A 22,282-nucleotide genomic window follows, 5' to 3' on the forward strand; every position below is an offset into this window, starting at 1 on the left:
CATAACATAATTATAAAAATTCTGAAAGATTAAACAAAAAATATTTATGCAGATGGCCAACAGGTGTATGAAAAGAAGCTCAATATTGCTAATTATTATAAAACTGCAAATTAAAACTACAATGAGGTATCACCTCATACCAGTCAGAATGGCCACCATTAAACATTAAAAAATCTATGAATAACAAATGTTGGAGAGGGTGTGGAGAAAAGGGAACCCTCCTACACTGTTGGTGGGAATGTAAACTGGTACAGCAACTATAGAGAACAGTATGGGGGTTCCTTAAAAAACTAAAAATAGAGTTACCATATGATCCTGCAATCCCACTCCTGGACAAAACTCTAATTAAAAAAGATACATGCACCCCAATGTTCACTGCAGCACTGTTTACAATGGCCAAGACCTGAAAGCAACCTAAATGCCCATCAATGGAGGAATAGATAAAGAAGATGTGGTACATATATACAATGGAATACTAAAAGAAGATGTGGTACATATACACAATGGAATACTACTCAGCCATAAAAAAAGAACAAAATAATGCCATTTGCAGCAACATGGATGAACCCAGAGATCATACTAAGTGAAGTAAGTCAGACAGAGAAAGACAAATACCATATGATATAATTTATATGTGGAATCTAAAAAAATGATATAAATGAACTTATTTACAAAACAGAAACAGATTCAGACATACAAAACAAACGGTTACTAGAGGGTATAGCAGGTTGCGGGGGGGTAAACTAGAAGTTTGGGATTAACAGATATATACTACTATATAGAAAATAGATAAGGACCTACTGTATAGCACAGGGAACTATACTCAATGTCTTGTAATAACTTATAGTGGAAAAGAATCTGGAAAAGTGTATATATATATATATATATATATCTGAATATAACTGAATATATATATAACTGAATCACTTTGCTGTACACCTGAAGCTAACACAACACTGTAAATTAACTATACTTCAATTTAAAAAATGGTTAAAAAAATTTTTAAATGATAGAAGACCAACAGCCAATAAACATATGACAAAAAGAAGTCAAATAATTGCAACTTAAATGACATTCCTTTTCTTTTCTTTTAGATTCCCATTATGTTTTTAAATTTTAAAAAAGTCTAAGTATATGTGTGTGTCTGCATTCACTTAAGTGTGTCAAATCTTTGGATTTTTCTACACTGAAAAAAGAAAAGAGAAAAAATTAGAAGAAATCTGAATACATACTTATCTTCTAAACTTCTATACATAAGAAAGAAAACATATAAAATTAAAAGGCAAGGGCTTCCCTGGTGGCGCAGTGGTTGAGAGTCCACCTGCCGATGCCGGGGACACGGGTTCGTGCCCCGGTCCGGGAAGATCCCACATGCCACAGAGTGGCTGGGCCCGTGAGCCATTGCCGCTGAGCCTGCCCGTCCGGAGCCTGTGCTCCGCAACGGGAGAGGCCACAACGGTGAGAGGCCCGCGTACTGCAAAAAAAAAAAAAAAAAATTAAAAGGCAAATAAAAAGGGTAAAAGTATTTGTTTTGACACTAAGTATCAAGAACCTCAGAAAATGTTGATGCCCCCCTGAGAAACTGTCACAATTTAGGAAAGTCTTCAATTCTAGACTCATGTTTGACAGCTACATGACCAGATAAATCACACACCACTTTGAGCAGCAGTTTCTTCATTGTTAAATATGAATACAAGCCACTAATTCTCAGGGTCGTTGTGATATTTAAAAGAGCAACAAAGCACGTAAAAAAGTCTCAAAAACTATAGAGGAGATGGTTGACCCAAGGCCTGTGAACTCTGGGGGACTTCAGAAGGTCCTCGAACTCTCTGACCATCTGTGAATGTTTGTGAAAAGTGACTACAGCTTTAAGTAAACCCTCCAAGGGGCTCCTGATTCAAAAGAAAACTGAAAAGCACTACAAGCAAAGAGCAAAATCAAAGTGAAGATATTCTCCCCGCTTGATGCGTCCAGCTTCATGTCTGGCACATATAGGCCGAAATCAGGAACTCACTATAAAAATCCAAGTAGTATTTAAGAGGATATTAAACTTACCCCATTTATTTCAAAACCCCTCAGAACAGTACCTAGTGATTTCTTAGCATATTAATTCAACCTCTGACGTAGTTGTAAAGAGAGCCTGAAATCAGGAAAACAGTATTACAGTCAGTCATAGCTATTTGGATCAATTACATGAAATTAATGCAATCCGCTCTAGAAAATGTGAGTAGGGGTGGGGGTGAGGGTGGTGGCAGTAAATAAATTTAATATATTTAAAGTAGTATTCTAAATTCATTAAGATATTCATAATTAATACATAAGCTACCTTGGGACATTCTCTTGAAGCAAACAAAAACTAGAGGTTTTATGTATATATTTTTAATAAAATGGGATATAGAAAATTATTGCTCTTTCTCCAAAATAATTAAGACTAAAAGATTAATTCTAAAACTTCTACTTCTAGATGGTGAGCCATACTTTCATTTAAAAAAAATTTTAAAGCCCTATAAGTGAGGCACACTGATAAAATTCTACCCAGTCAAGCATATGGCAAGCAGACTAAAAGGTAATATTAATTAAAATGAAAACTAAATAATTTAAGAATTTAAAGTACTTGAGGACTTCCACTTTCGGGAAGGTGGAATAGATATATTTTTCCCTATTCTTCTCACTAAGTAAAACTAAAAGTCCTGGACAACATATATAACAAACATAAGAAGACTCTAGGGCTTCCCTGGTGGCGCAGTGGTTGAGAGTCCGCCTGCCGATGCGGGGGACGCAGGTTCGTGCCCCAGTCCGGGAGGATCCCACATGCTGCGGAGCGGCTGGGCCCGTGAGCCATGGCCGCTGAGCCTGCGCGTCCGGAGCCTGTGCTCCGCAACGGGAGAGGCCACAACAGTGAGAAGCCCGCGTACCGGAAAAAAAAAAAAAGAAGACTCTAAAGGTGGAGAAATGAAAGCAGATCAGGTAGAAATCACCAGATCTAAGGAAAACAACATGGTGGTGAGTTCTATGGGTTTTCTTCTGTGCCCTATATATTCTGGACTTGGAGTTGAAGAAGCTGGCAACCTAGAAATACCAATAGGCCCAGACCCTCCAAAAAACCAAACAAACAAAACAAATTCCTGTTCTCCCAGCCAGAAGATCAGGAAAGAAACAATCTAGACAAAAAGCTGTTATACCCACAAACACTATAAAACAAAACAAAACAGAACTGTGGCGCCAGCATCACCAGCAAAGGTCAAGTGGAGAGCCTGGACTTCCATCTCTGCCAAACTGTGACAAGGCACCCCATACTCCGCACCACAGGGGTGTCAGAGAAGGCCATTTGGGAGTTGGTCCCTACCAGGTGATAATGAGACCTCCTTCCGCTTGGTGTCAGTGAAGACCACATGGAAAGTTTGGATGTCCACCTGGCAGTAAGAAGGTGTATTCCCCCTTCCTGGTGTAGGCTGGTGTCAGAAGAGGCCTAGTGGAGTCAGGCCTTTCACCACTGCCCAACAGTAAAAAGGCCCTCCCCTCCCCCTCAGTACAGGTGTACACTGAGGCACACCTGCCTTCCCAGCCAAGGAAAAGTCAGTGGAGGCCAGAACTCCCATCCCTGACAAGCAGTAATGAGGAATCTCCCACCAACTTGAGAGTCAACAGAGGCAGAGTGAGGAACTTGGACTTCTATCCCCTCTGGGCAGTAATGTAACAGAGCACTCCCCTCTTTCCCATGTTGGAGCAGTGCCAGAAGAAGCCAACTACATCAGAACGTGTAAATAAGATCCTGAGTCGCAGAACATAATATCCAAAATGTCCAGGTATCAAATAAAAATCACTCATCATAACAAGAACTCTCATAACACTCATCATAACAAGAAATATGTCAAACTGGATGAAAAAAGACAATCCACAGAAGCCAATACCAAGATGAGGAAGATGGTAAGAATATCTAATGAAGACTTTTTTTTTTAGTGTTAAGTAATATTTACTGAACGTATATTATGTGCTTAGCTAATGCTATAAACATATTATACATATTAACTCTACCTTTACCATAATTCTGTGAAGCAGTTACTGTCACTAATTACTTTTATTAATCCCATTTTACACACGTGAAAAGTGAGGTACATAGAGATTAAATTACAGATAAAAACCCCAGAGGTTGCCTGGATTCATAAAGTTATTGAGAGGTAGATCCTGGCTTAGAACCCTGATGGCACCCCTCCTGACATAATGTTTGAAGTGGCCATTATAAAAATGTCTCAAAGAGCAGTTATGCACATGCTTGAAACAAATAAACAAAAAGATAGGGAGTCTCAACAAAGAAAAAATACACCAAAAAGAAAAGACTTCAGAACTGAAAAAATATAAAAACTGAAACAAAAGACTCAACAGATGAGAACTACAGTAGAATGGAGAGGAAAGAGGGAAGAATCACTGAACTGGAAGACAGAACAATAGAAACTACCCAATCTGAACAACAGAGAGAAAAAACTGAAAACAAATAAACAGAGCCTTGGGGTCCTGTGGGACTACAACAAAAGACTTACCTTCCAGGACTTCCCCGGTGCAGTGGTTAAGAATCCGCCTCCCAAGGCAGGGGATGCAGGTTCAAGCCCTGGTCTGGGAAGATCCCACATGCTGTGGAGCAACTAAGCCCATGCACCACAACTACTGAGCCTGCGCTCTAGAGCCCACGCGCCTAAAGCCTGTGCTCCACAAGAGAAGCCACCGCAATGAGAAGCCTGTACACCGCAACAAAGAACAGCCCTTGCTCACCACAACTACAGAAAGCCCGCATGCAGCAATTAAGACCCAACGCAGCCAAAAATTAATTAATTTTTTAAAAAATAATAATTTTTTTAAAATCTTAAAAAAAAAAATTTATCTTCCATGTCATCTGAGTCCCAAAAAGAGAGAAGAAAGAGAGTAAGACTGAAAAAGTCCTCTAAGAAACAAAAACTTGTAACTTCTCAAGCTTGGCAAAACACACAAACTTACAGACTCCAGAAGCTAAGTGAATCCTACACAGCATAAGCCCAAAGCAATCCATATCAAGACAGTTCACAGTTAAACTTCTGAAAACTGAAGACAAAGAAAATGTAATGAAAACGGCGAGAGAGAAATGATGCTTTAACTATAGGGGAAAAACAAATCAAATGATAGATTTCTTGTCTGAAACAAAAGAGGGGTGAAGGAAGTGGCACTGAAGTCCACATCTGATCATGTGTTTCTATATCTGTTTTTCTCTTGTTCATGACTCTTGGCATGCCTGGAATCTGGAGATTGAATGTCAGGTATTGCATAACAAAAACTGTAGAGGCTGTGACTGATATTATCTTTTTCAATAGAAGATTTTCTTTAGTTTCTGGTAGGCAACAGGAGCTAATCCAATAAGAGATTAAGCTAATTTGAAGCCAATTTTCAATCATATTAAGACTTATCAACATGCACCCCAATGTTCATAGCAGTATTATTTACAATAGCCAAGATATGGAAGCAACCTCAGTGTCTATTAAGAGATAAATGAATGAAGATGTGGTATATGTGTATACACACACACACACACACACACACACTCACACAATGGAATACTACTCAGCCATAAAAAAAGAATGAAATTTTGCCATTTGCAGCAACATGGATGAACTTAGAGGGTATTATGTTAAGTGAAATGAGTCAGACACAGGAAGACAAATACTGTATGATAACACTTATATGTGGAATCTAAAAAATAAAACAAACTCATGAATATAACAAAAAAGAAGCAGACTCACACATATAGAGAACAGATTAGTGGTTACCAGTGGGGAGAGGGAAAGGGGAGGGGCAACACAGGGGTATGGAATTAAGAGGCACAACTATTATGTATAAAATAAGCTACAATGATATATTGTACAACACAGGGAATATAGCCAATATTTTATAATAACTATAAATGGAGTATAACCTTTAAAAATTATGAATCACTATATTGTACACCTGTGACGTAACATTATACATCAACTATACTTCAATTAAAAAAAAAAAAAGACCTGGTCTCCTTCTCTGGTTCACCCTTACTGTTAGGATATAGTTATTTAGAGATCTCAACTGAAAGCCTCAGATATGTACCAGAACTCCTCTCTTTAGTACCATGAGACTGCTGAAAATTCTGCTTAGCTTCTCAACCTCTTAGTAGTCACCTTCAGCTCAACTTTTCTGCCTATTGGCTTGTGCAGTTTACTAATCTGCAACAAATTCTGGTGGAAACATGGTTCAGGCTTTTGGTTCAATTCTCTATGCTAACATTCTCTTCACCATCTTGGTCATTCAAGCTCTAGATGCCTTGGTAACCCTGAACTCCAACAGTCTCTCCACCCCTGTAAGATGACCAAAAGGTCTCCTCAGTTTCTGTTTCTTAGCAACCACTGTATGTTCAACTCTCCTGCCTCTTCGTGGTATCATCTACAAAGAGAAAACTCCCCGAGAGATTATTTATGTGCCTTTTCCCATTGATAAAATTCAAAATTCAAAAATAAAAACTCTTGGCAAGGTAAGAACAAAAACTGAACTTCTCTACTTTGTTAAAACCTATCAGAAACCAATGGTAAACATTATACCTATGAATAAAGTAACAGATGCATTCTCATGTATGTTAAGAACAAGTTAATAATGTGCGAAATCACATGTACTATTCAACACAGTACTGGAAGGCTTACCCAATGCAATAAATTAAGGAAAAAAATATATTAATGCTAGAAAGGAAAAGACTCCCCAAAAGTCATTATTTACATATAACGTGAATACCTATCCTTATAAAACTCAAAGGGAATATAAAACTCATAGAGACAGATCTCTGTCCTTGCAGAAATTACATTCTAGATTTGGGGAGAAGGTGAGGAAGATAGGTAATAACAACAAACATACTAAATAGGTAAGTTATCAAATCTGCTAGAAGGTGACAAATGCTGTGAAAATGTAAAGTAAAATAAAGGAGGGAAAGGGGAAATCAGAACTGGGAACAGACGGACTACAATTTTTTTAAAAAAATCAGAATCACTCCGTCCCAGAAGAAACAAAAATAAAAATTACCTAGGAATAAAGAATTCTGTGGAATATGAGTAAGGTCTTCTAGTAGAAAACTAAGTTTCCAAAAGAACAAAACTTTCGAGTTTGAATGTAGAAACAGTCAATATACCTAATAAAAATAATTTTCCTCAAATTAATATATAAATCCAGATAATATCCTAGCAGAATTTTTCATGCCTCTTACGAAGTATATTAATAACGTAGAGAAAAGACATGTATATGCATATACATATATATTTAAATAACAAAGAGAATTATGAAAACAACAAACCAGTTTTATTTATCCTACCAGATATCAAAAGTAAAAAAAAAGGAAGAAAACGGAAAAAAAAAAAAGTCAGAGGATAAAATACCTAAACATGAAAACTTAATCTCAAGTTATTGTTGTTTAATGGGTATAAAGTTGCAGTTTTGCAAGATGAAAAAGTTCTGGAGATCAGCTGCACAAGGTGAATGTACTTAATACTACTCAATTGTACACTTAAAAATGGTTAAGATGGCAATTTTTATGTTACGTGTTCTTTATAATCAAAAAAATGTAAGTGAATACTTTTATGCCTCTAGGCAAAGAAACCTTTCTCACATAAACTAAAAAGTACACATAAGTCATAAAGGAAAAGACTGATTGATCTGACTGGTATAATTTCTGTATACCAAAGGACAATATAAGCAAAATGAAAGACTAGTAAAAACCTAAGAGAAAATATCTGGCATCATAAAAACAGGAAAAAAGAAAAAAAGGATGAGTAATCAAAAGACCTAAAGAAATTCTACAAATCAATAAGAAAAATGTTCAACAACCAACAGGATAAGAAACAAAGCATACTGTGAATAGGCAATTCCCGTTAGAAAAAATACAAATAACCCTAAAAAATAAAAAATAGGAAAAAAAAAACCTTACTAGTAATTAGTGAATTAAATATTAAAGACTAAGAAGACATTTTCCAAAAAATTTGAAAGCTAGACGGTAACAGTTCACAAGTGTATGAAATGGTACTCTCAAAAACCTATGATAAAGGTATAGACTGAATGATAAAGGTATGATATGATATGATATGATAAAGGTATAGACTGAAGCAACAGTTCTGGAAGACAATCTGGCAATATCTTCCAAATCAAAACTGCATGTATCGGGACTTCCCTGGCTGTCCAGTGGTTGGGACCTCGCCTTCCAGTGTAAGGGGTGCAGGTTTGATCCCTGGTTTGGGGGGCTAAGATCCTACATGCCTCGGGGCCAAAACTCCAAAACATAAAACAGAAGCAATATTGTAACAAATTCAATAAAGACTTTAAAAATGGTCCACATCAAAAAAAAATCTTAAAAAAAAATTGCATGTATCATCACCCTATATATGTGCCTTCTTATAGAAAATGACAACACTTTCTATAAAACAGTCTTAACAAAAAGAAATCAAACCTGAATCACATCAAGCCTCCATACCTAACTAAAAATTTACAGAAAATGCAGAGAACAAAAAACAAGTTAAACAATGCCATGGGATGCAATAAGCAAGAGCTAGAGTATGGAAAAAATCTGCAGGGCAAACCACCCAGTCTCTTCAATCAATACTGCAAAATTTAAAAAAGAGAGACAGGGAGGGAAGGATGGGAGGAAGGAGGGAGGGAGGAAGAAAGGAAGCTGGAGACAGAGAAAGAAAGGGGAATCAGGGAGATGGAGTGAAAGAAAGAGAGAAGGGATGGGAGAAAGAGAGGGAGGGAGAAAAAGAGGAAAAATAATTTGAAAGACTTTTTTTTAAAGGTGTATCAACCAATCAAACTGTAAACCTCATCTGGATCCTAATTCAAACAAGTAAAAAAATATGGAAGAAAATGTTTCTGACATTAAAACAGTTTAAAATTTGAACACTGACTGAATATTTAATGATACTAAAGAATTATTGTTGGGCTTCCCTGGTGGCGCAGTGGTTAAGAATCCGCCTGCCAATGCAGGGGACACGGGTTCAAGCCCTGGTCTGGGAAGATCCCACATGCTGCTGAGCAACTAAGCCTGTGCGCCACAACTACTGAGCCTGCGCTCTAGAGCCCGTGCTCCATCCACAACAAGCGATGCCACCACAATGAGAAGCCTGCACACCACATCGAAGAGTAGCCCCCACTCTCTACAACTAGAGAAAGCCCACGTGCAGCAAAGAAGATCCAACACAGCCAATAAGTAAATAATTAAATAAAAATTTTTAAAAAAAGAATTATTGTTAATTTTCAAGTGTGATAATAGTGTTTTTCTCCAAAAAAAAAAAGACCTTATATTTTCCAGAAACACATGAAATATTTGCAGATCAAATGACACGATATCTCAATTTGTTTCAAAAATGTGAGAAGGGATAAAGTGAGAGTACAGATAAAACAAGATTTATCATGGGATGATAACTGTTGAAGGTGAGTAGAAGTTCACTCTTCTATTTTGTCTACTTGAAAATTTCCCTATAAAACATTTAAAGTGCATATACCATATGGTCCAGCAATTCCACTTCTTTTTATCTTAAAGGAACTATCATGCAGGTGCATGAGAAAGTACATACAGGACAGTCCTGACTCCACTGTTTGTAGTTTTAAAAAATTATAAACAATCTGCAGTAAAAACCCTGAGGGCCCAAATAAAACTGGTACAGCTATCGTACAAAACACAATGCAGAAACTGAAAATAACAACAACAAAACACAGATCTAAACATGCTGGAGAGTGAAAAAATCATACTGCCAAAATATATAAATATACCCCTTACAAAAAATAATCCATACAATACTATATATTTCCTACAAATATGTGTGTATATATGTATACTTACATATATAAATCAGTGTATATATGTATGTAAGTACATAAATATAAATGGACTGAAAATATCTGAAAAGATAGACACCAAATAGACACCACGGAGAGAAGAGGAAAGAAGCAGGACTGTAGAAATGCTCAAGATGGACTTTAGTTTCACCAATCTTTTTAGCATTTCAAAAAGGAGAATTATTTCTGTGGGTAAAACTTATGTTTAAAAAAAGAACATTAATTCACATTTTTGCTGTCTCTTTGCGAATCAATGAATCTTTTTTGACTTTTGTACAGAACCAGAACCAAGATATACCTCCTAGAAAATTAACTATAAAACATACCCTTCTCTAAATCAAGAACTTATAGACAAGAATGTAATCAATCTGGGAAAAAAATATTAGGTTCAACCACACAAAACTGCCAACATTCTAACATTTTTGCCTTCAAAAAATGGCAATTTCATGAGTTTGACATAATAGATTTTCGTATAGCAACACTAGCATTGCAGGAAATTCATTATATTTATATATACTCTACTCCCGAAAATTTGTATGAAAACTAAAATGTGTGAAAAGATAAAAGGGGGATACTATTAAGTTTTTCAAAAACATGTATGTTCCTAATTTCACCTACCTGTTGCCAAGAATATAATTACGTTTCCACATTTTCTTAAAAATCTGTTCTCTTACTTCACACACAATATTGGATTAATATTCTTTAATCCAATAAGCGCTGACTGAAACCAAAGATTTGTAATTTTCATCTTGGTCTTAACTAATATTTAATTTATAAGCATACTTATCATTCTCAGCTGAATTTCTTTAATCTTCTACTCATTTTTACAAAATAAGAGCAAATATAATAATATATCAAGAACTGCATAAGTAATTTTTTTTAAGATGGTAACACTTTTGAATCTAAAATATTGGATAGACACAACTAGGCAAAATCATGTTAGTTGGTAACTGAGTCTCATTTATTCACATGAAAAGCAGAGTATAATGTACAAAAATATAGGTTGTATTAAAAAAGTCAAAAGGAGTGCTTGTAATTATAATTATTCTTATCATCACAAGATCCTAATACCAAAAATAGACTTCAGGAATTGGGTTTTACCAAAATTTGTGGGAAAGATGCAAGAAATGTCTTATTTTCTATTCTTCCTCTTAGGTCTTCAATCTATCTCCCATCAATGCATTCTCCACACTGAAGATCAAAGAGACTTCATAAACCTCTCTTTTAAAATGTCTTGATCAGGTCATTCCCCTGCTTAAAGTCCATTAAGTCCTACAAGGACTAAATGATGTGGTTACTCTCCATTTTTCAGTCGTACCATTTTTGCTATTTTTGCCATTGTTCTCTGTGTTCCAGGTAGGTACTCTTTTTTCTTTTTACTTTAGCTTTACTTTTTAAAAATTACATTTTGTAAACTATCAAACAATAAAAGAAACTTTTTTGCATGTACAGTTCTATGAGTTTTAGCAATACATATAGAGTCATGTAACCACCACCACAACCACAATACAGAAAGTTCCATTACTCCAACAGAAACTTCATCCAGTTGTCACATGAATCAATAATTTATTCCTGGGCTTCCCTGGTGGCGCAGTGGTTAAGAACCCACCTGCCACTGCAGGGGACATGGGTTCGAGCCCTGGTCCAGAAGATCCCACATGCCGCGGAACAACTAAGCCCGTGCGCCACAACTACTGAGCCTGCGCTCTAGAGCCCGTGAGCCACAACTACTGAGCCTGCATGCCACAACTACTGAAGCCTGCATGCCTAGAGCCTGTGCTCCGCAACAACAGAAGCCACCACAATGAGAAACCCGCGCATTGCAACGAAGAGGAGCCCCCCCTTACCGCAACTAGAGAAAATCTGCGTGTAGCAACTAAGACCCAATGCAGCCAAAAATAAATAAAATAAATAAATTTTTAAAAATAATAATAATTTATTCCTTTTTGTTGCTGAATAGTAATCTACTGTATGGATGTACCATCATTTATCTATTTACCCGTCAGAAAAACATCAGGTTGTTTCTAGTTCGGGGTGATTATGAATAGAACTGCTATGAACATTTGTGTAGAGATTTTTATGTGAAATTAAGTTTTTGTCCTCTAGAGTAAGTACCCAGAGGGTGGTTGCTGGGTTATATGGTACTGTATGTTTAACTCCATAAAAAAGTACCAAACTGTTTTCCAAAGTGTAAAAAAAAATCATTAAGGTTAACACCACCTCGCCACCAGTGATAATAACATTGATACTGTACTCCACGATATAATGTAAAGAAAGGGGTCCTTCACCTCTTGTAGTATTCTTCCCAAAACACTATAGCCTAAGTGTAATCATCGGAAAAACATCAGACAAACCCAACTGAGGGATATTCTACAAAATACCAGACCAGTACTATTCAAAAGTGTCAGAGCTATCAAAAAGAAGGAAAGACTAACAAATTTCACCCTGTACTACCTTTGCAACTTTTCTGCAAATTCCAAATTTTCTTTTTTTAAAAGAAATGGTTTTGATTTTAAAAGAAAATGATTTTTAAAAGAAATGATGATTTTGAACATCTTTTCATGTATTTATTTATCAACCTTATATCCTCTTTGACGGAATGTCTATGTCTTTTGCCCATTTTTAAACTTAGCTATTTGTTTCTTTACTCTTGAGTTTTGAGAGTTCTTTATATATTCTTAACATAAGTCCTTTATTGGATATGTGATAGTCAAACATTTACTCCCACTTTGTAGCTTGTATTTTTATTTTCTTAACCGTGTCTTTCACAGAGCAAAAAGCTTTTAATTTCTATGAAGTCCAATTTATCAATTTTTTTCCTTTAGTGGATCATGCTTTTGGTGTCATATCTAAGTATTCTTTGCCTAACCTCAAGTCACAAATATTCTCCCTTATGCCTTCTTCCAAGAACTTTACAGTTTCACAGTTTACATTTAGATCTATGATGCATTTTGAATTAATTGTTATATAAAGTGTGAAGTATAAATCAAGATTCTTTTTTGCATATGAATGCAAAGCCAACACCATTTACTAAAAAGGTCACTGTTTCTCTCCTGAATTGCTTTTGCAACTTTGTGAAAAATCAACTGGCCAAAGCTCTGTCCAGCCCCTTGGATCCGTTTTCATTGCTTCCACCGTGAGGTCGCTCATCAGACCCCAGCAGCCAAAATGGTGAAGCAGATTAAGAGAAAGTATGCTTTTCAGGAGGCCTTGAACAATGCAGGAGAGAAACTCCTAGTAGTCGACTTCTCAGTCACATGGTGTGGGACTTGAGAAATGATCAAGCCTTTCTTTCATTCTCTCTCTGAAAAGTATTCCAACGTGGTGTTCCTCAAAGTAGATGTGGATGACTGTCAGGATGTTGCTTCAGAGTGTGAAGTCAAATGCATGGCAACCTTCCAGTTTTTTAAAAAGGAACAGAAAGTGGGTGAATTTTCTGGCACCAATAAGGAAAACCTTGAAGCCACCATTAATGAATTAACCTCATCATGTTTTCTGAAGACATGACCAGTAAACAGCCTTTGGCTGTTTAAAACTTGTAATTTTTTATTTACAAAAAGGAAAGGTCAAGTATAAACACTATATACCTAACTGCCATCTGATAAGTGACAATAAAATATTAACTCTACCCTTTTTAAAAAAAAACATCAACTGACGATATTTCTGTGGATCCTATTTCTGGACTGTCTACTCTGTTCCAATGATCTATGCCTCTATCCCTTTGCCAATACCACACCATTTTTATTTCTGTACTGACATTCTTTTAGTACCTCCAATATGCTCCTTCGTTACTTCAAGAACTTCAGATATGCTGGTTCTGTCTTCCTGCACATTCTTCCGCTCTCACCTAGTAACTCCTAACTCATCTTTCAGAATTTTAGCTTAAATGTCACTTTCTCAGGAAAAACTCTGCATCATGAAAGTCAGAGAGGTTTCAGGAGAAAGCAGAAAAAAATCAAGATGCATCAGTCCAATAGGGCAGCAGTCCCCAACCTTTTTGGCACCAGGTACTGGTTTCGTGGAAGACAATTTTTCCACGGATGGTGGGGGGGATGGTTCAGGCGGTTAGCGAGTGACGGAGAGCGGCAGACGAAGCTTCCCTCGCTCACCCGCCCTGCCACTCACCTCCTGCTGTGCGGCCTCGTTTCTAACAGGCCTCCCCAGAGGTTGGGGACCCCTGAAATAGAGCATCCAGTTACCAACTCAGCAAGAGTCAGAGACTACCAATGACTTTAAGAAGTTATTAGGATTTTCTAAGCTTTGTCACACCTCTGTGTTTATTTCTGTCATGACCAGCACCCCTTCTCTACCTCTTACTCCTTCTACCTTTCCCGTAAAGTTTAGATGTAAAATCCTAAAAGCAAAAAAGGGAAAGTGTATTTATCATGCTGGCAAGTAAGGGGGAGCTGCCAATACGTCACTCCACTTCTGCCCAGGATAAGTGTTGGAGATAGAAAAGAGTCTCTAAGGGACAGAAGAAAGTGGATGAATTACCTAGGACCTAGAGAAGGAGAAAACTAATCTAGGTTTAACAACAAAAAGGTACATCCCCCAACAAAAAAGCTAAGACAGTAATGAGGAAGACGCTGATCTTTGTATTAAGTAATTACAATTTAGAGAACTAGTTAGGAAAGGAAGGTTAAGACTTCTTTTAAAGAACCTCTTCCCTTAAAACGCCAAGTAGTTGACAGTAATGATTTCAAAATACTATAATCAGAAAAAAGAAAAGCAAAGTTAACTAATATTTTCTGAGCATTGTTATATGCCAGGGACTGAGATGGATATTTTATGTGTTCTCATGTAGTCTTTATAAAAAATCTGTGAAGTAGATATTATTATTTCTACTTTATAGAGAAAGAAATTGAGTTTATACAGCTAGATTAGTTCTATTTCCTCTTTGTTCTTATTCTCGTAACTTGTTTTTATAACTATATTCATGAAAAAATAAAGCAATATACAAAAAGATCTCAACTTAAATGAGAAAAGACAATTAACAGACACCAGTACTGAGATGACAAACATGTCTGAATTATCTAACGAGGATTTTAAAGCAGCTATCAGTAAAATGAACCAAAATGCAATTACAAACACTACTGAAACAAATGGGAAAACAGAAAGTCACAGCAAAGAAACAGAAGACATAGAGAAGAATCAATGGAAATTTTAGAACTGAAAAATACAATAGCCAAAATTAAATTCAACGGATGGTCTGAACAGCAGAATGTCGATAACAGAAGAAAGAGTCGATCTTAAAGAAAGTGAACTTAAAGATCGATCAATAGAAAGCATCCAGTCTGAAAAAGAGAAAAAGAAAAAGAATAGATTGAAAAAAATAATGGAGCCTCAGGGACCTGTGGAACAATTACATAAGATCTAACATTCACATCATCAAAATCCCAGAAGAAGAGGAGAGAAAATGTGGGCTGAAAACTTATTTGAAGAAATAATGGATGACAGTTTTTCAAATTTGGTGAAAATCATAAACTAACAAATTCAAGAAGCTGAGCAAACTGCAAACAGGTTAAACCCAAAGAAATCCAAACATACACACATTATAATAAAGTTTCTCAAACTAAACACAAAGAAAAAAATCCTGTAAGCAGCCAGAGAAAAACAATGCATTACCTACAGGGGAATTTCTCATCAGAAAACCATGGAGGCCAGCTGTACCAATTCCAAAACAATGCATGAGTACTTCATTCCCTACTTTATTACAGTTATTCAATAAGTACAAAAAGGTACTTATGGAGGCCAGCTGTACCAATTCCAAAACAATGCATGAGTACTTCATTCCCTAATTTATTACAGTTATTCAATAAGTACAAAAAGGTTATTCACTATTGTTTCAGTTAATTACCCAGGAGGTTGAACTCTTTTCCTTACGTTTGTTTACTCTAATGTAAACTCTATTTTGACCTAATGGACACAACTTTATCAATGTACTTACTGGAATCTTAGTGTTGTAAATATTTTTAAAATATTCATAGTTATTTTAGATAGGATTTAAGGTCAAATTTGTAAATATTTTCCATTTTGTTATTTTTCTTTTTAATTTTGTGCTGGTTTTTTCATATAGATGTACTTAATTTTTTAGTCAATTTTTGAGTCTTCTTATTTTGGGTTACTATTTGCATAGTTTCACTAGTTTTCCAGTTTTTAAAAAGTTAACCATACATTTGCATACAGACAGGTTCAACACTAATTGTTCTAACTGCTACCTGATCACTTCAAAAATTAATGAAATAATTCTATCACTTGATAGACTTTATGCTTGCTCTTGTATACTGAATTCCTAAATCATATTTTCTCAATTCTAAAAATGCTTTTCTTAAAATAATATTTTTAGGTTTCTGAAACTAGGAGAAGTATCAGAATTAATGTCCAAAAAAGGTACCAGTAGTTAAGCAAAAGAGTAAGTTGTGATGTATGTAACTGCTTGCCCATGTGTAAACCTATGGGAAATACCTTCCCATAGAAGGTATCTGTTTATCCAAATATCACCACAGCTGAATTTACTGCACAGATAAACTCACAAGCCTTTGAATTTTAAGTTAAATCTGAAAGCCTAACTGTCGCTTGAAAATGTTTTCAGAAAGCACTGAAATAAAAAGCTATTGTGATGCAAAAATTGTCTGTTGGGAGACAAGCAAGAGCAATTAAAGGCAGTAGAAATTACCCAGTTCCTCAAAATAGATCACAGAATTAGCAGAGCTGGGAGACACTGGTGTGACCAATTTACATTTTACAAAGTACTATTACCCAAGGGCTGGATATCTGTCAAAAGTTTCCAGCTGACTCAAAAAAGAAGTTATTTAATTCACAGTTTATAGAAAAACTGAAACCATGAATTTAGCCAACAAAGAAAAGCAGTTAAATTCCAAACATTTCCCATATGACTCAAAACTATACTGACAATCATAATGTATAGAAAAGCAGCAACAGGTGAGGAAAATCAGTATGTCAGTATGAAAAAGGATTAGACTCATTCTTGTATTACGATTCCAAAGAAGATGGTATAGAAACTGTATGGATAAATGTATGCTGTCAATTAATTTCTAAGAAGGATGTTAAAAATAAATTTAATGTTTCTTCTTTCTTTAAAGTATATTCAATCAATAGTGTATATCACAATTAATAGTCTTAGAATTGAGAAAATGCACTGTGTGTATATATGTGTGAATATATTTGTCTATGTCTATTCAGTCACTTATTTGCTCATTCATTTCTGGGTAAAGGAAAGCAAGAACAGAGAAGCAGGAACAAAACTAAAGATAATAATGAATAAAGATCAAACCCTTCCAAGATCCTAAAGGTTACCGTGATGCAGAAAAACACATGATGAAGTAAATACAACCCAGTGAAAAATGACAACCAGATAGATAACTTACTAGCAAATAACATAGCCAAAAAAAAACCTGATAAAATTAAAGGTAATAGCAAATTGAAATAGCTGAGAAAAAGTAAGTAAAAATAGGTCTTAATTCAGTTGAAAGTAAGAGTATTAAGAACTTATTAAAACTATGTAGTACCTAAACAAGATTCAGAATACCATAATTCTTGATCAACCACCCTACCACTGCAGTAGGTTCCAGAGAATGAAAGTGAGAAGGGATGTACCAAAATTGCCTGTTTATTATTATCAAAGGGTTTGGACCATAGGCAACTAGGGACTCCTCTGCCTCAGTTACAGTTAAGCCTAACACCTGAAACACTGAGAACAAGCCAAATGATTTCCTGGCTTCTTTTATTTAGGTCCACATCTTAACCCACAGAAAAGAAGGAAAAGATAATCGAGTACTTCTACAAACAGCCATGATGGAGTAACAGGGATCTGATTAATCCTTCTGGTTATACAACCAAACTGGATAAAATAAACAACAGCTTTCAGATATTGGACAACAGTCAAAGCAGGAGTGGGATTCCTAAGAAAAGGGGAAAAAAATTAGGTGAGACCTCCAACTGCCTCACTTTACACCCTTGAAGCAGTTTCCAGGATGCAGGGTAGGGAGGGAGGACTTCAACAGAGCCTGGCAGTCTCAGAGAGTTGAGACAGACTGACAATGTTCAGGGGAGCCAAAGCAGCCAGAATCTGGTTAAAGCGTACCAGAGAGAAGGGACCTGCAGACACAGAGCTCTGGAAATCTGTAGAGGTCTCCCCTCAAGTCTCTGACAGGTCATCTGCGAGAGGAAACTACCTAACGTTGGGGAAAGGACCAATGAAAAACAAATAGGTCAAAGAAGTCCCAAAACTCATACAAGGGTAGAGATAATTTGTATTCCCACCAAGTAGAGTGAAAAGACCTCATAATGATAGGGATAGAATAGGATAGTTATACAGGTAGTTGTAGAAGTCCCACTAAGGGACTATAGATAGAGAGGGAAACCTAGGAAACTTTGGGAGACCACTGTTAAGTTAATGATCGTTCAAGAAAGCTATTGGAACGTCGTGGAATGAAGCAGGCTTGCTTAACTATAAAGCCATAAATAAAAGCACAAGATATGCCCCAGGCCATTAGGTGGAAGAAAAATGTCACCACCCTTCTACTGACTTGAATAAGTGCTATGATAATCCTAGTTTGACCTCATAGGGTGAGACACTCTCCTGACTGATACGAAGAAGGAACTAGTGATGTAAGCCCCATGTCTACTCGAAGAAGGCAGTCTTTTCCCCTCCCCCTTTCCTTTGACTATAAAATTGTAGCCCACTTAATCCTCAGGGCAGAGCTCCCTTGCCTGCCTGCTTGCATCTCTTACAAGCGTCCTATATTAATAAATCTACTTCTTGCCTATCACTTTGCCTCTCGCGGAATTCCTTCAGCGCTAAGACATAAGGAACGTGAGTCTCAGTAAGTCCAGACACCAGGTGAGTGACTCTAATTAAAAGACCGTGGGTTGGAGTCCCAAACAGAGTTTTGGCCTGGTTCAAGTCCTGGCCGCATGCATTCAAATCCCTGCTGCATGTGTTCAAGTCCCAGTCTGAGTTACACGGTTTTAATAATACATGAAACATTAAGTAAAGTCCTCAAAAAGTAGCAACTCTAAATTAGCTCAAGGAAATAAGGATGCCCAGGACCCACCCTACCAAAGCTTCCTCAAAACAAAGTGAATCTCAAAAAAACATCAAAGTGATTTCAAAAAGTTTAACTGCATGCCAAATTTAGACCAACATTACTTAAAGGAATACAACAAAATCCAACACCCAGCAACATAAAATTCACAATGACATCCAATGAAAATTCACAAGGCATATAAACTAAAAGGAAAATATGACCTACAACCAAGCGACTAACAGATCAATAAAAACAGACACAGAACTAACAGATAGACAGAACTAAGCGGACAAAGTTATTAAAAGAACTACTATATATATGCTCAACATGCTCAAGAAGGCAGAGAAAGACATGGTGATGTTTAGGTGAGAAGGGCAAGATTTTTTTCAAGCCCAAATGAAATTTCTAGAAATAAAAAACACAAGATCTGAAATGAAAAATACACTGGATGGGATTAATAGCAGATTGGACAATTAATCTGAAAACACACAATAGAAAATATCCAAAATGAAGCACAAAAAGAAAAAACAGAAAGGGAGAAAGGGAGGAAGGAAGGAAGGAGGGTGGGAGGGAGAAAGGAAAAGAAGGGGAACACCAATAATTTGTAGCAATACATCAAACTAATATACATGTAATTGGGGTCTAAAAGCTAGAGGGAAGAAGGTGATAGAAAAAAATATGTAGAGAAATAATAGGCAAATGTTTTTCAAGCCATAAACCCACAGAACAAAGAGGCTCAACAGAATACAGGAAAGATAAACAAAGAAAACCACACTTAGAAATATCATAATCAAACTGTTGAAAACCACTGATTAAGAAAAAATGTTAAAAGTTGACAGAGGTAAGGAAAAAGACTCATTATGTACAGAAAAAGACTTCTCATTGGAAACTATGCAAATGAGAAGTCAGTGTAGTGACACTGCTAAGTACTGGAAGAAAAAAAGTCAACTTAAAATTCTATATCCAGGGTTTCCCTGGTGGCGCAGTGGACAGGAATCCACCTGCCAATGCAGGGGACACGGGTTCAAGCCCTGTTCCAGGAAGATCCCACATGCCACAGAGCAACTAAGCCCGTGCTCCACAACTGCTGAGCCTGCGCTCTAGAGCCCGAGAGCCACAACTACTGCAGCCCGCACCGCTAGAGCCCCTGCTCCGCAACAAGAGAAGCCACCGCAATGAGAAACCCATGCACCACAATGAAGAGTGGCCCCCGCTCACTGCAACTAGAGAAAGCCCATGTGCAGCAACAAAGACCCAACTCAGCATAAATAAATAAATAAATAATTCTATATCCAGTTAAAATATATTTCCAAATGACTATGGAAATGTTTTTAGACAAAGGCTGAGAAAAATCCATTCTAAGGCATGCACCTTTTTTTTTTTTTTTTTTTTTGCGGTACGCGGGCCTCTCACTGCTGTGGCCTCTCCCGTTGCGGAGCACAGGCTCCGGACACGCAGGCTCAGAGGCCATGGCTCACGGGCCCAGCTCCTCCAAGGCATGTGATATCCTCCTGGACCGGGGCACGAACCCGCGTCCCCTGCATCGGCAGACGGACTCTCAACCACTGCGCCACCAGGGAAGCCCCTGCACACCTTTTTAAAGAAATGTTCTTTAGGCAGAAGGAAAAGAATATCAGATCAAAACTTGGATCTACATGAATATCAGATCAAAATGTGCATCTACACAAAGGAATGAGGAGTACTAGTAACACTAGTAAATATATTAATAGATATAAAAGACATCTTTGGGCCTTCCCAGGTGGCGCAGTGGTTGAGAGTCCGCCTGCCGATGCAGGGGACGCGGGTTCGTGCCCCGGTCCGGGAAGATCCCACATGCCGCGGAGCGGCTGGGCCCGTGAGCCATGGGCGCTGAGCCTGCGCGTCCGGAGCCTGTGCTCTGCAACGGGAGAGGCCACAACAGCAAGAAGCCCGTGTACCGCAAAAAAAAAAAAAAAAAAAAGACATCTTTGTCTAAGGTTTTAACTTCTGGATTTGCTTTTTTTTTTCCTCAGTTGTCTTAATTTCAAAAAAAATCTGTGCTTACAGTAGAAACTAAAAAACTAATCCTCTGAAAGAATCTCACTCCCATTAAGTAACCATTGTGAAGATATTCATAACATTAATTGGGCATATTTCCATCTTTTTATAATCTCCAGAACTATTTCTCACCATAGGAATTATATATTCCTTGAAAGCTAGAAAAGACTCACTGGCAAAACAATCTGGCCCCAGAACCAATTTTTTGAGAAAATTACTCGAACTTTTCTTCCATAGTTTTCTGGGTTGCCCAGATTTTCTTCTTAAAGTAGTTTGGGCATTTAATTCATTTCAGAGAGATTTCAAATAAATTGGCTTATGGTTACTAAATAGAACTCTCTTATAATTCTAAAAATCTCTTTTCTGCTTTTATGTCCTGTTTATTCTTCCTTACTTTGGTTTTCTATCTTTTCCTTGATAAAATCAGTCAGATATTTACTTTGTTGTTTTTTTTTTAAAACATCTTTATTGGAGTATAATTGCTTTACAATGGTATGTTAGTTTCAGCTTCACAACAAAATGAATCAGTTATATATATACATATGTTCCCATATCTCTTCCTGCTTGCGTCTCCCTCCCTCCCACCCTCCCTATCCCACCCCTCCAGGTGGTCACAAAGCACCGAGCTGATCTCCCTGTGCTATGCGGCTGCTTCCCACTAGCTATCTACCTTACGTTTGGTAGTGTATATAGCGAGAGAGAGGCATGGACATATATACATTTACTTTGTTTTTTAACCTTAAGAAGTAGCTCTTAGATTTTTTTTAATTCTACAGTTTGTTTTTCAGTTCATCTGTTTCTGCTTTTATCTTATTTATATCCTCCCTTTCTCCCAGGCACTAATTTTGTTGGTTTTATTTGTTGTTTTACTAAAATCTGAGGTTGAGTACATTTCTTTTTCAAAAATCAATTTTCTAAGGTCAATATCAGTCTTTGCCTGAGTCTGTATTTAGTTTGCTATATTATCAGTTATTGTATACTTGATCTCCTGGTTGATTCAATATGATTTAAGAACATTTTCTGTTTGATTTTTCCAGGTGGTTGGAGTAGCACATTTTAAACTTCTGTTATAGTGAGAGATTGGACATGTCTAGTTTTAGCTTTTCTGGAGTTTACTGACGTTTTCCTTGTGGCTTAACCTAATTTTTTTTTTTTAATGTTGCAGAGTCAACTGGAAAAGTATACGTATACTTAATCCGAAATTTAAATGGAAGCTTTTTAAGTAACTAAATAAACCACGTTACAAGCAATACAGGTCTTACACTATACTTCAGGCTTTCAATTTTTATTAGCAGGAAACGCATCCATATATGAAGAGTAAGGTCAGATGTTCT

At 36.7% G+C, this 22,282-nt stretch overlaps 1 protein-coding gene and 1 pseudogene across 5 annotated transcripts in view; one reads left to right on the forward strand and one right to left on the reverse strand.

The window, feature by feature from the left end:
- The window catches only part of NCOA1 (nuclear receptor coactivator 1), a 262,035-nt gene that overhangs the window by 166,444 nt on the left and 73,309 nt on the right, over nucleotides 1-22,282 (reverse strand). The gene's annotated exons all lie outside the window — the stretch shown is intronic.
- On the forward strand, nucleotides 13,030-13,480 carry LOC132531493 (thioredoxin-like; annotated as a pseudogene).

This window comes from Lagenorhynchus albirostris, chromosome 13 (genome assembly GCF_949774975.1).
Source record: "Lagenorhynchus albirostris chromosome 13, mLagAlb1.1, whole genome shotgun sequence".
Classification (NCBI taxonomy): domain Eukaryota; kingdom Metazoa; phylum Chordata; class Mammalia; order Artiodactyla; family Delphinidae; genus Lagenorhynchus; species Lagenorhynchus albirostris.